This window comes from Panthera tigris, chromosome F3 (assembly GCF_018350195.1).
Source record: "Panthera tigris isolate Pti1 chromosome F3, P.tigris_Pti1_mat1.1, whole genome shotgun sequence".
Taxonomy (NCBI): Eukaryota; Metazoa; Chordata; class Mammalia; order Carnivora; family Felidae; genus Panthera; species Panthera tigris.
The window spans coordinates 29860996-29876563 of record NC_056678.1 but is presented as its reverse complement, the minus strand read 5'-3'; the positions used below and the strand labels follow the sequence as shown (position 1 = coordinate 29876563).

The 15568-nt window shown below is 42.7% G+C and overlaps 1 pseudogene; it reads right to left on the bottom strand.

Moving 5' to 3' along the window:
- Positions 1–749: 749 nt before the first annotated feature.
- LOC102967660 lies at positions 750–7900 on the bottom strand (annotated as a pseudogene).
- Between the last annotated feature and the right edge of the window lie 7668 nt (positions 7901–15568).

The window sequence follows — 15568 nt, the reverse complement described above, 5'->3', positions numbered from 1 at the left end:
TAGAATAAAAGATAAAATGAATATAAACATCTAAATGGATGGGGAGAAGCATTTTAAAAAGTTCAACATCCGTTCATGATAAAAACTCTTGTCATATATGAGAGGCCATATATGACAAGCCCACAGCTAACAACACACTCAATGGTGAAAGGTTGAAAGCTTTTCCTCTAAGATCAGGAACAGGACAAGGTTGCCCACTCCTATAGTACTGGAAGTCCTAGCCAGAGCAATAAGGCAAGAAAAAAAAAATTAAAAGCATCCAAATCAAAAAGGAAGACGTAAAATAGTCTCTCCTTAAGGATGGCATGATCTTAGGTATAGAAAACTCTAAAACTTTTTTCTGTGTGAAAGCAGAAATTTCTTAAAAATCTATTTATGTAGTGTTTCACAAACCAAAAAAAAGTACAGAATCCTCATTATTCAGGCCATCAACTCTATTCTCAGAAGTGCTTTGAGAGAAGACAGATTTCTCCAGCCTTCCCCGCAAAAATAAAATCCTTCTGTTTACAATCTCAAAGCTGACACTTTTCCTTACACCACCTCTCATAAGAACAATCCTGCAAAGATCCTAAAAGCTCTGCAGAGAATGAAGAGATATTAGCGAAGGACCTCCTCCAGAATGCAATGCCTCATCACAGAGGTGTCATGCAAGAGACACATAAAAAGATGGCTGTTTCAGAGGAGTGTGTGTGAACCGTGAAGAGAGCGATGGCCCCGCAAGGCAGCCCCACACTGTGGAGCGTGACCAGCTAGGGCTGCAATGGCTCTAAGGCTTCTTCCTACTCCTTATCTTCTGAGGTGGCTGTTCGTCCTGGAGGTTTGGTCTCAGGAAGTATATCAGTCACATTTCTAGGTGCTTTGCCAAAGGCTCTGCTTCAAACAAAACTTTATCAACTCCACTTCTGTTGCTTCTTCCATTGTTTCCAGATCATCCGGGCTCTCAAAAGTGTCCTCTAACACCTCTTCCATGATCCTGGCCTTCATAATCTCTTTGGACAATTCCTGTATGGCACCCCGGACTGGTGAAATCGTCACAAGATTCTAAATGGTCTTTATCAATTCTGTGTTCTTTTTTAGGGAACCAGCCACTTTCAAACCACCAGCTCATTCTACATTTCCATGAGCACAGAGTTCATGAGAGCTTTGAATGTGTAAAGCTTGTTCATAGCCTTCCTTGACCTGTCATCTCATTAGTCAGAACCACACAGATATTCTGGCCCTTCTTGGCAGTATCTTTCACAGATGGTTTCACTCTTCCTTTTTCTCTTTGGATATCTCCTATCTGCCTTTCAGTAGCTCTCAATTCCTTTTCTAATCAACAAAAATCAATCGGCATGCAAAAATCAGTTGCATTTCCATATACGTACAAGGAACTATTTGAAAATGAAATGGGTCTCTCTTCACCCCAGCATTTAGAATGGCATCAAAAAGAATAAAATTCTCAGGGATAAATTTAACCAAGGAAGTGGAAAATCTGTGTACTTTCAAACTATAAAACATTGATGAAAGAAACTAAAGACAATGCAGCTAAGTGGAAAGATATTGTGTTCATGGATTAGAAGAAGGAACGGTTAAAATGCTCATACTAGTCACAGTGATTGACAGATTCCATGCAACCCCTGTCAAGATTTGAATGGCATCCTTTACAGAAATAGAAAAACAAGTCATAAAATTCACATGGAAACATGAAAAACCCTAAATAACCAAAGCAATCTTGAGAAAGAACTAAGCTGACTATATCACACTTCCTGATTCCAAATGATATTACAAAGCTAGAGTAATCAAGACAGTAGGCATAAAAACAGATACAGAGGCCCCTGGAACAGAATTGAGAACTCAGAAATAAACCCATGCATAAATGATCAACTAGTATTGGACAACGGAGCCAAAGCCACTCAATGGAGAAAAGACAGTCTCTTCAATAAATGGTGTCAGTAAAACTAGATATTCACATGGAAAAGAATGAACTAGACCCTTATCGTGCACTATTTACAAAAAGTAACTCGAAATGGATTAAGATTGAAATGCAAGGCCTGAAACTTGTAAAATTTCCAGAAGAAAATATAGGAGAGTAAGCTCTTTGACATTGGCCCTAGCAATTATTTTGGGGGGTTGACTTCAAAAACACAGGCAACAAAAGCAAACATGAGTGGTACTACATCCAACCAAAAAGCTTTGACACCGCAAAAGAAATAATCAAGAAAATGAAAAGGCAATCTATGGAATGGAAGAAAATATATGCAAACCATATATCTGGTAAGGGATTAATGTCCAAAATATATAAGGAAGTCAAACTCAATAGTAAAATCAAACAAATAAACAAAACCCAAATAAGCCAATTAAATATGCGCAAAAGGCCTGGATAGATATTTTCCCAAGGAAGATATACAAATGGCCAACAGGTCCATGGAAAGGTCTATCACATCCATCACATCACGAATCACCAGGAAAATGCAGACCAAAACCACAAGGAATCACCACCTCACATGTGTTAGGATGGCTGTTATCAAAAAGACAACAAATAACAAGTTCTGGCCAGGATATAAAGGAAAGGAAACACGCACACTGTTGTGGAAATATAAATTGGTACAGCCATTATGGAAAACAGTACAGAGTTTCCTCAAAAGAAAAACTGAAATAAACTACCATACGATTCATCAATTCTGCTTTTGGGTATCTATGAGAAGGAAATGAAATCATTATCTTGAAGAGATATTTGTGCCCTGTGTTCATTTTAGCATTATTTACGATAGCCAAGGTCAATGGGATGCCTGAGTAGTTCAGTCGGTTAAGGGTCTGACTCTTGATCTCAGCTCAGGTCTTCATCTCAAGGTCTTGAGGTCAAGCCCCATGTTGGGCTCCACACTAGGAGTGGAGCCTACTTAAAAAATAAATAAATAAATAAATGAATAAATAAAGCATAGCCAAGGTCAAGCCATCAAAACAACTGATGTATCTATCAACATGTGAATGGGTAAAGAAAATGTGAGATATCTATATTTATTCCATTCATGTAATGGACGATTATTCAGCCATGAAAAAGAAGGAAATCTTGTCATTTGCAACAACATGGATGAACCTTGAGGGCATTATGCTAAGTGAAATAAGTCAGAGAAAGACAAGTACTGTATGACCTCACTTATATGCAGAATCCAAAAAAAAAAAAAAAAAAAACTGAACTCACAGAAACAGTAGATTGGCAGTTGCTAAGGACAGGGTGGGGCTGGGGGGAATGGGTGAATGTGGTCCAAGGGCACAAACCTTTAGCTTTGAGATGAATAATATCTGGGATCTAATGTACAGCATGGTGACAACAGTTAACAATATTGTACTATATAACTGAAAGTTGCTAAGAGAGTAGATCCTAAAAGTTCTCAACACACGCACTTGTGCACACACACACACACACACACACACACAGAAGTAACCATGTGAGGTCATGGATGCGTTAACTAACCTTACTGTTGTAATCATACTGCAATATATAAATGCATCAAATCATTGTGCTGTACACCTTAAACGAACACAATATTATGTGTTAATTATATCTCAATAAAGACGGAAAAATTTCAAGCAAATATTAAGGGGAAAAAGAAGAGAAATTCAATAGGACGAGAAAGCTGGAGATATATTCCCTATACGTCTGCACCTTTTCCAGGACAAGGGGACGGGACCCTGGGGCCACTTGTTCCTCTCATCCACCTGACACACAAGTAAAATACTAGAATTCATCTCCTCTAGCAGAACAGAGAATTGCTGCCTCCAGCACTAACCATATTCCCCACTAATCTCTGAAACTGTACATTTTTGTAACTATTCGTAACAAATCATTGGATTAATTTCCTTTTTATTTCCTTATGAGAAAACTAAATTGCTAATGTTATCAAAATGTTCTCCCTCACTGGAAAATTCCCCTGGCTCTAGTGTTTGGGTTTATATGGTCCCATTTGGAGTTGGTTTTAGGAGACATGAATTTTTTTTAAAGGAAATACTCAGTAGTAAAGTTGGCCTAAGCATTTCTCTCTGTAGCACTTTTTTTGGCAGCGGGGGGGGGGGGGGGGAGGGGGGGAGATTGCTTCCCTCCTCTTTTATTTACTCTCTGCTTTAATAGTGCTGCTTTCCATACAGCCCTTTTCATTTCCAAAATGCATCCAGACTTTTCCAAATAAATGTTGGCCTCCCAGATACGCAAACCTTGGGGCTCAATTGGACCGTTTGGGGATAACTCCTCAGCCCTGTAAAGAAAGCCAAAGTTTCACAAACAGCCTTTCACTTTACAATCTTCTCTGAGCACACCTTACAAGAGATTGGGCTTGCAGATAATTTAAAGCATTTCATTTTTCTCCTTTCTTAGTCTGCTCAGGCTCAAAATACCACAGACCATGCTTACACACAGGAATCTACTTTCTTATAGTTCTGGGCAGCCGAAGATCAAGGTGCCAGCTAATGCTGTTTCTGCTAAGACCTCTCTCTGGCTTACAGACAGCAGCCTTTCTGCTGTGTTTTCACATGATGGAGAAGGAGAAAGAGCTTTCTGGTACCTCTTCTCATTAGGACACTAACCCTATGAGAGCGGGATGCCACCCTTGTGACCCTTTTTAACCTTAATTACGTCCTTACTCTAAATACAGTCACATTGGGGATGAGGACTTAACATGACTTTCCGTCCAGTCCCTCTGCAAAGTGCTATCCAAGAGCAGGCTAACCCCTACCCCCACCCCGCTGCCCCCAAATCACCTCTCCTTGGCCTCTCGGCTCTGTGTGATACACCCACCACCAGCTTCCTCTGGCACAGTGGCCGCCTCGCCTCCCTCTGTGGTCTGCCCTGCAGGTGCTGCTGGAATCTGCTCGGGTTGAGGAGTTCTCTACCTCGGTGTGGTCTCCACATCCATTGCTACCGCAGAGTGGTGGTGGCTGGTGTGGATACAGGCGGTGCCCCTGGAGGACTGCAAACTCCCCATCTTCTCCAGGCGCCCTGACTGCCAGGGCAGAGGGCAGCGGAGAGCTGAGAAAATCCGAACACCCCCCCTCCACACACACCCCCAAGATGTAACTGGCTGATGAGAGAGCCTGGCTGTCATTCGCTCCTTCTCCCAGGCTTAAGGGAACTGCCGATTTGAGCTTTCCCTTCAGTCCCACGGGTAGAGTTGCACACAGGGTGAACGGGGGCGTCATTCCCTCTTTGCTGTAATTCTGTGCCACCCCACCCCGACATTGGAGGACATAAAACTATGCTTGGTGCTGGGTCCCTCTTAGCCACTTCTCTGAGGAGAGTGCATTATAAAGAAGCAGAAAGTGGAAAGAAAGAAAATATGAGAACTTACAATGACACACACAATTTCTATTTTTACCATCAAATTAGTCTATCTTTCCTTCTTCCTTCCCTTCTCTCTCTCCCTCCTTCCTTCCTTCCTTCCCTCCTTCCTTCCCTCCCTTCCCTCCTTCCCTCCTTCCTCCTTTCCCTCATTCCTTCCTTCCTTCACTCCCTCCTTCCCCTCCCTCTTTCCCTCCCTTCTCTCCTTCCCTCTCTCCTTCCCTCCTTCCTCCCCTCCGTCCTTCCTTCCTTCCATGCCGTCACACCAATCATTGAGCACTTGCTCTATGTGCTGTAATACTTGTTTTGCATAATTTTACTAAGTTATTACCAAACTTGGATCCCTAAAAAATCTGTTGAGTCAAAAATTAAAATGCAGTCAAAGAAACGCCTTAAGCAGACACCCCCCTAATTTCAACATTTTGTTTCTTTTGAAAGCTGCACATCACTTCTAAATCAAGTCTACGGGGCCTGCGTATGGTTTACTGGGCTCAGAGTCTGTCGGCCTGGGTGGAATCCCAGCTCTACGACTTAACTGTATGCCCTTGACCAGGTTAAGTTCTCAGAGGCGACATGTGTTCACCCCTAAAGATGGTGATGATGCTAACTATCGCATCAGGCCCTTGTGAGGATCATATTAAGCAACGCATGTTAAAGTAGTTATGAAAGTGGCTGGAATCTAGTAAGCTTTGACCAAGAGTATATATTATTCCTAATAATAAGTTGTTACTACTAATAACAACTAATAAAACATAGCTGATAACTAATAATAATAACTAATAATGTTACTACTAATCATAAGTTGTTAATCTTTTTTTTTAACGTTTATTTTTGAGACAGAGAGAGACAGAGCATGAACGGGGGGAGGGTCAGAGAGAGAGGGAGACACAGAATCCGAAGCAGGCTCCAGGTTCTGAGCGGTCAGCACAGAGCCCGACGCGGGGCTCGAACTCACGGACCGCGAGATCACGACCTGAGCCAAAGTCGGACGCTTAACTGACTGAGCCACCCAGGAGCCCCAATAAGTTGTTAATCTTAAGTTGTTACTGAATACCTATTATCTTCCTGGAACTTCACTCGGCAGGTAAGATGTGTGGGAACAAGCTAGTTGTTGTTGACTGACCTGACTTCCTGAATTGCTTGACCCAGGTGTTTCCGAGCGGTGCGAACAAGGCCTTGTGGGGCACCTGGGGGCATCCCAACCATGAGGCGTGTGGCGCCAGAGCTTCTGAGACACCACGGTCACGACCAGCGGCTGTCATTCTGAGCATCTGGGATTTCTTCCAGTTGCACTGAAGACTTCTCATGAAAAACCGGTAGACCACACTGGGCAATGATCTTTTCCTCACGAAGCACCATTGCGATGCGCTTATACAAAATAACGGACCCTAATCCACATCTTCCCATCATCTTCAAGGGCAGCCTTGATTTCTTCTGTCTTTTCGTGTTTCAACCAAGAGAGAGATCACTCTATTCAGCTTCCTCAAAGCACGGCCCCTTTTGTATGGGTCTAGGCACAGGAGGGAAGCAACAAGAGGCCTGCTGAGTGGGACCCCTGGGTTCATGGGCAAAGTGAAGTAACACATTTTTAAAACACCAGGGAATTGCTTCTCTGTCCCGATGCTCTTCCAGGTGGATGGCCCACGTGCTTGCCTTCTCTGCCACAGCACCTCTCGTGTCTCTCTGTGACTGCCTCACACACAGCAGCAAGTGCAACCCTTGCAGCCATGGGCCCCACTCTGGTTCTGCTCGGGAACATTCCCACCAGCACATCAGCTGCCTCCTCGCTGATACACAGGACCCCACAACAACCGCTTACCCATGGATGGCCCACTGGTCTCTCAAGAGTTTAGAAAAATAAACAGTAGTTTCTTATTTCAAAACTATTGGGCCACTTGCAAAGACGTGGATGGAACTCAAGAGAATATTGTGCGAAGCGAAATAAGTCAGCCAGAGAAAGACACATAGCATGTGATTTCACTCATATGTGGAATTTAAGGAACAAAACAAAGGAGCAAAGCGAAAAAGAGAGACAGACAGACAGCCAAACCAAGAAACAGACTCTAACCATAGAAATCAAATTGAGGGTGACCAGAAGGGAGGTAGGTGGGGAGATGGGTGAAATAGGGGAAGGGGATTAAGGAGGACACTTGTCGTGATGAGCACTGGGTGATGTACGGGAGTGTCAAATCGCTAAATTGTACTCCTGAAACTAACAGAACCCTGTATGTTAACTAACTGGAAGTGAAATAAAAACTTAAAAAGAACATTCGGGACTCTTGGCCCAGAAGCCACGGCGAAATGTGCTTTGACAGGTAGGCTTTAGAAGCACTCCGCCTTCCTTCCCTCTGACATCTCTGTTTCTCACATCTGCCAAGTCCTGCATGTTCACAGAGCACATCAACAGCAGCTACTCCATTCTCACGACCACAATGAGCATTGAGCAAGCCGCCTATATCAATAATAATGGCCACGATAATAGCAATACAAAAAACCAAACCTTTCATCGAGCGTTGACTTGGCTCCAGTTTCCGTGCCCACTGTTTTCTGCAGATTAGCTGGGCTGTCGTGAACAGCTTTGACCATCCCTGTTGAAGGATGAGGAAAACAAAGCTCAGAGACAGTAACTTGTCCCCATTTTGCAGATGAGAGCTCCAGTGACTAGGCCCAGCACGTGGCATTCCCAGGTCTAGAACCAAACCAAGTTTCCCAGGCCCTTTCTAAGGCCCCATGCCATTTGGGAGCATTCTCCAAGTCACCCCGGGGGTCTGAGGCCATTTTGGCACTACTTTGGGGGCTCACCGTCCCAGCCCGGAAGAGGTCAGTCACAGTGGTCAATCAGCTGCGCCTGCAGGCCATGGTTTGTGCACAGACACAAAGCTATCTCATAACCAAAGGCAAAGGGCATGATCCCAGTTGGAAATGACTAACAGGGATCCTTTGCCTCTGAGGCCAGAGCTTGAATCTACAACTAGTTAGAGCCAGTTCTACTGGCGTGCTGTGTACATAATGTGAACCATGGCCTTTGGCAATGGCTCTTAAATTTGGCACCCTCCACACTCCTCCTGGACCCACGAGATAACATAACCAAATGTTTTCTGATGCTGTAAGAAATGAGTGTTTTGCAGGTAGGAGGAAATGCAAACATCATCTGTATAAGGGGTTTGCTCCGTCCGATCCCAAGGGCAGAGTGGCTCACTCCTTCCTGACCCTCCAAAAGGTTAAATGTGAGCAAGAGCCCAGATAAATGGTCGCAATGCAAACAAAGTCATGTAAATAAATGCATCTCTGATCTATGCAGGCTGCTGATGCCAAATATACCATCTGCCCCATTTCTCATGATGAGTTGATTTTTTTCCCCCCTGAATGTCCCAAGCAATGAGAAGATGACCATGTTTATGCAGCCCAAAGCACGCATCATTTGACCCTCTTGGAAATTTTTTTTAGGTATCAGATCCTCAGAGAATCAGTAGCATTTGTGTCTTTCTAGGTTAGTTTGGAGTTGGAAGAAAGAAAGAGATCTCACTAGAAAGGAACTGGGCACCTGTCCAGGGCCTGAGAGGGTACCTGCAATTGATTGTGATTTTCAGGGAGTTCCAGTTGCATCTGTGATCTAAGACTGCTCACCTTACCCTTCACCCATTCACTTAGCGAGAGCATTAATCGCATCAGATTATGGTGGGAGTTGTGTTGGGTATTACAGATGCAAAGATAAGTAAAATCTGGGGCTTGCCTTAGAGAGAGATTCCTCGTGCTGTGAGAATTTGCTTAGCACGATTTATGGATAACTTCTTGAAAAATAAAAATGAAGGGTCTGTAATCAGACTCACATGTGGATGGAGCTTCTTAAAGATACTGATGGCCAGGATATATCCCTTCACTTACCAATCCATCAAAGTCAGGGCTCAGACATCTATATTATTTAAAAAACAAAACCAACATGAAACTTATGGACCAAGGGTCAGCAAATGGTTTGTTTGTTTGTTTGTTTGTTTGTTTTTTTGTAAAGAGCTACATAGTAGGGGCGCTTGGGTGGCTCAGTCGGTTAAGCTTCCGACTTTGGCTCAGGTCATGATCTCACGGTTTGTGGGTTCAAGCCCCACCTGACAGCTGGGAGCCTGGAGCCTGCTTCAGATTCTGTGTCTCCCTCTCTCTCTGCCCCTCCCATGCTCACGGTCTCTCTCTGTCTCTCAGTAATAAAATAAAACGTTAAAAAAAAATTTTTTTTTAAGCCACATGGTAAATATTTTCAGTTTTGTGGGTTGTACAATTTTTGTTGCAACTATTCACCCCACCATTGTAGCATGAAAACAGCCATAGGCAACAAGAGAATAAGAGGGTGTGGCTGTGTTCCAAAAGAACTTTATTGTTACAAAAACAGGCAGAGTGCTGGATTTAGCTTGTGGGCTGTAGTTTTCCACGTCCTCTTCTAGATGATTCCCCATAGGCAACTAGGCTTGAGATTGGCTTGCCTAGAAAATACTGTGACTTTGGAGGTTGTGTGACCGACTGACTCCACCGCAGATGTGACCTGAAGGAACACCGCTTTTCCCAGCCACATCACCGGGCAGAAAACTTCCTGGAGTCCCATCTCCCACTGCGTTGCAAGCGACAAATGCTTACATTGAATCTGATCAAATGCTTTTCAGAGATCCATATTCAAGTGCCAATCTTATTGGAGGTAGGGAGTTCTACTAGATATAGAGTCTAAACCAAGAAATTAATCGACCTGCATTCTAAGTTTTTCTGAAATCAGGAAAAAAAAATAGATATTTCTGTGATTATTAGATGTATCACTGCATCTTAGGGTCTGGCATAGAAAAGAAATAGATATCCCTCGGAAGACAGCTTTTAAATTCTAAGGTAGGTCTAAGCTCTTAATTGATATACTATTATACTTGATGGACTTAAGGGAAACAACCTTTTAACTATAAACTATGTTCTTTTAGTTCTAACATTTTGAAATACACTCAGTGCTTATTGAAGGGCAAATTCACTTCAACAAATATTTATGAAATAACAACTTTGGAGCTAGCATTCCAACTCTTGCATAATACACAGTTTTGTGGGAAAAACAACAAAAAGTCCCTATAGCACAAATGATAAATGCTGTAGTCGAGGGAACACAGATCTAGGAGGACTAATTCCCCTTGAGTGGGGATAGGGTGAAGGAGGCAGAAGCAGGAGAGAGCACCAGGGGAATCCAGGAAGAGCCACAGAGAGGAGGCAGCATTTGATCTGGGCACCTAAGGATGAGTAGGAGCTCTCCAGGCAGACCAAATGCAAAAAAGAGGGTGTTATTTGAGCAAGGGCACTGAGTCAGGAAAAGCATTTCTGTTTAAGGAGAGATGTCTAGGCTACTCAGACCCGAGTGCCAGGTGTCTGGGGATAGTGGAGGAAAAAGAAAAGACACAGCCTGACGGGAGTCCTGGGGTCAAATAGGGAAGGCTTTGTTGGTAATGCTAAAGCTTTGAGATTTCCTTTAATAGGCTAAGGGAAGCCGTTAACATTTGAAATCAAGGAACTGACCTAATCTCATCTGAATTTTAGAAAGATTATCCTGGGCCAAGAGCAGAGGGAGCCTTGAGCCTGTCAAAATGTTCCTAATCTGACCACAAAACAGGGTGGTAAAATCTCCACCCCCACCAGCACCTCCTCCGCCCCCCCCCACCACCACCCAGAAGCTAAACAAATCCCCCAAATGCCAGGATCCTGGGGAAAAAAGCGTATTCAGGAAGCAGGCATTCATTGCCCCATTCCCTCTAGAAGAGGGCAGGGTACCCACTTGGGCCCAGGGCCCAGATTTGTCACCCACCTCCCTGACAGCCACACGTGGCAGAAAAAATGTTGCAGAGCAATAAAAACAAACAGAGCAGCAAACAAAAATCCTTTCAATAGTCTGAGAAAGAGACTTTCCTATTAGAAAGACAGGGGGCGCCTGGGTGGCTCAGTCGGTTGAGTGTCCGACTTCGACTCAGGTCACGACCTCATGGTTCGTGGGCTCGAGCCCCGTGTCAGGCTCTGTGCTGATGGCTTGGGGCCTGAAGCCTGCTTCAGATTCTGAGTCTCCCTCTCTCTTTGCTCCTCCCCTGCTCACACTGTCTCTCTCTCAAAAATAAATATAGATTAAAAAAATTTTTTTAAATAAAAAAAAAAAAAGAAAAAGAAAGACAGAAGCAGTCAGTGGTCCTCCCTCTCCATTCAAACCAGCTCTCAGTCACCTCCACAAATGTCCTTGGTTCTGTGGATAAAAGTGCATGGGCCACCAATGCTTCCATCAAGCGTCACTGGTTTTTGACCCTCGTGTCTTTAACATCTTCGTTAATGTAACGTGCCCTTAGGCATATATATGGTGAAAACACTTCACTGTCCAGTCGTATCTTAAATAAATGCTTTCATTCTCTTACTATCTGTCCCAACATCCCATGCACTTCCCCACCGTTCCTCCTGCTCCTTCAGGGGGCAGTGACCCTGGCCTTTCCGAAGGCCTCAGTTGCCTTCTTTGCATGACCCCCCATCTCAGAGCAGTCCTGGTGCTACAAGGAGAAACAGCGCCCCCTCTGTTGGAAAGGTGGCCAGGTGAGCCTAAGTCTCCTGAGCAGGAAGCTAGTTCGGCCACCGCAGGTGGGCAGGCACTTAATGAGGGCTTTTAAAGAGACTCTTTCAATAAGCATTTATTGACCATTTGCCGTGCCTGCTATAAAATCCTAATAAGGCCCAGCAGTGATAAGAATTTGCTCCGCGGTATCTACTGCTTCATCATAGACGCTAAGAGATTTTTTTCTAAAACCATGCAAGGGGAAGAATAAAATCCTTCCAGGCCACCTTTGGCACCGTGAAGGAGACCTTTCTCTGTCCCGATGGTCAGCAGCGTCAGACAGGGTCTCGGCGGAGGAAAGGCAGCTGGCCCCGGGCCAGAGAGCAAGCCGCTGGTCTAAGAGCAAGAACGAGCAGAAGCGCGTGCTCTCTTGACTTTATTTCTGGTCATAAAGCAACCAATTACCCGACTAGGATAAAACAGCATTTTTTTTTTCTATTCTGCTTTCACAATCATCTTTCTTCCCTGTTTCTAAAACTGATTTCATCCCCATTTAGCTAGAAGCCAAACAGAGCCTCCAGTCCACTGTGTCTCTGTCCATTCTCCATCGTGTCATTTTATTTTGAATTTAGAATCCAAATTCTTGTTTCCATGTCAGTAACTCAGTGTTACTTATGCTTATTTAAAAACAAATAAAACGAGACCACAAATTATCAATATTGTTTGACATCATGCCATTTCCAGCAAACGGTCTTACTGCTAATGCTCATTTTTCATTATTTAAAGGTAGTTTTTTGCTCTTTTCCTCTCGAGGACTGGGTTTAGATAATTGAGCTTTGAAGAAAGATTGAAAACTCTCTGGATATAAAGACAGGGGGGAAGAAAGGAAATGTTAAGTACCAAGTTGTAGTCCACTATTGCCCTTATGTTCAATAATGGAAATATAGCTTAGGGTACCATGCAAAAGAACATCCTTATATTTTTAAATTGCAAGTGTCCAATTATGTACAAGGGTCAAGGCAGAATTGATCTGAAGGAGCTCAATTTTAAAATCCCTTTAAAAATCATGACAAAGGCTGCCATATTATTAAACTAAATGTTTAAAAAAGGAAACTATTATGCGTGCCGCATGGGGGAAGATCAGATTTTTATTAATGCAAGTTTTAAATGCTGATTAATCCTCTCGAGAGTCAGTTTCCCAAAGCATTGGACTGTATTCAAGTCTTTTTCAAAACGGCACATCACTTCCATTATTCTGAATATTAATTGAACAACATTATAACTAAGGATACAAAGCAAGATTTAAAACATGATTACAGCTGTCAGTGCCTACATCTAAATAAGTCATTGGAAATTCAAGCTTAGAAGAAAAAAATGTTGGAAATCGGTCTTCGAACACCAAAGATGTCTCTTAGCCTTTTTAAAAAATGAATGTGATGCTTTAGGACCGAAGAAAGCTTCAGCTGTGACTTGGCCTTAATGTATTTATCTGGGCAATTCCCAATCAGAAATCAGAGTTACCTTTTGATTTGTGATTTAGGACAATGTCAAGTACATTTTCTTGAGGGGAGAAGAAGAAGGAGAGCCAAAGAATATTATTCGTTGATAGAATGTTTCCATTACCTTATTTTGTATTTCTATTTCAGTCTCCTGTCTAAACTCAAAAAAAAAAAAAAATCAAAGAATTAGCTGAATTTAATCAAATAAAATATTACTATGGTTTCAAAACAACTCATTAAGCTCAGAGTCAAGCAACTGCAAGTAAGTAATGACTTATGTTCACAATAACCAATCGTCTAAATTCAACTTCTTCTAGCTCCCAAATCCAGTCTGGGGGTAGAAAGAATCCCCAGTTCCCCCACCGGAAGCAGAGTAAAATATTGGCTTCTATTACGACCTTGGGGAAGTTTAGTTTCATCTTGTTTCCTTAAATGGTTGCTATGCATTTGAGTGATAGCTCTTTGTTCGAAAGGATGCAAAAGCCACTCTTACATCTAATTCTAGTAAGATAAATGGCATTATGAAAGGAATATTAAAAATTTACAGCCCTCTTCACTAAGTTTATTTGTCAGCCAAACATGCTGAATATTGCATAGCACACACACACACACAAAAGCATGCCATCCTGACGATGAAAGAGATATGAGGAAATAATGGTGCAGTGATAACAAGTCTGATGGAGTTTGCATAGCTCGGCTGCTGCCTGGCACGTCACTTAATTGTATTGCGCCAAACCAGCAGAATCATGCAATATGTTAGCATAAAGGGTCCACAGTTTAAGGGGAAAATCTAGAAGTGTTAACTATACACTGTCTAATTATACAACCTTACTGTCCCAGAATGTGATTTCAGAAACCATTTCTGACATATGGGAAAAGGGTAGAACAGCTGGTCATTAAGGTTTTCTCAAGACTATTTAGCAACACGCTTGAATGTAATTAAAGTGAAACACTAAATACTGTACTTGTGGTACAATGTATTTTTAATTTTTATGGCATGTGGTAAAAGTAAATAGATGCAGAGCATTCAAGTTTCTCCATTCGGCATCCAACTAGTCAAAGACTCGGTATCTGGCTGAGTGCAAGCAGCATCCTGGTGGAAGTCATAGACATCCGCATGGGGGGTTTAGGGCTGTCTTAAAGGCACTGAACTTGGCAATGCTCAGAGGGGTGGCTAATGGGAACTCCCAGACAAAGCATGAGATAAATTTGTTCACTTATTTATTCAGTCATTCATCGAACACGACCTAGAATTCTTTTCAACGATAAAGGCATTAGCCTGGCCCCTCGAGTGGATCACATCTCACTGTGCTTAAAACACAGTGAGGGAAGGTGTTTCAAGGGTGATGGGAGCACCAGGAAGGGGTGCCTGGCCCAAACTGGGCACGTCAAGCCAAGCCCCCTTAATAGGAGTCATCTTAGCTAGGAAAAGAGCTTATGCGAAGGCTAAGAGATGAAAAAGAATACTGTGCTACGAATAGAAACTTCTCAACTATTGGACATTCATAGTATCCTGGCCCAGGGCTAAGCCCTTGGCATATATTATTTCATTCAGTCCTCAGAGCAACCCTACTACATGGTAAAGTACTATTGTTATCTACCGTTGACAGATGAGGAGACTAACAAGACAGTTCACGGCGAAGCAGTTACTGGGTGACTGAGCCCAGATTCAAACCCAGGTGTGTCTGAGTGCCAAGTCAAAACTTCTCCATATTACATGCCCAAATTGACATGTAGGTAGCATGTTTATTTCATCTTCAAAGAACTTCATGTATAAACTCATTAGTCCTTCTAACAATCCTATGACTGAGATAATGAAAAGACAAGGTGCAGACTGGGAGAAAATATCACATATGTGATAAAGAACTTGTATCCAGAATACATAAAGAACTCTCAAAATGCAACAGTAAGAAAGTAAATCACCCAAAAAGTAAGCAGAAGATTTAAACAGCTGCTTCACCAAAGAACAAATATTATGGCAAAATAAGTACACACAAAAAAATAATGCTCACCATCAATAGCCATTAGGGAAATGCAAATTAAAAACACAAAGAAATGCCACTGTATCTCCATTGGAATGGCTAAAATCATAAAAATAAGGACTATACCAAGGGCTTGCAGAATTACAGAGCGACAGTTTGCTGGTGGGAATGCAAGATTGTACACCCACTCTGGAAAAACTCTGCAGTTTCTTACAAAATGAAACATACATTTACC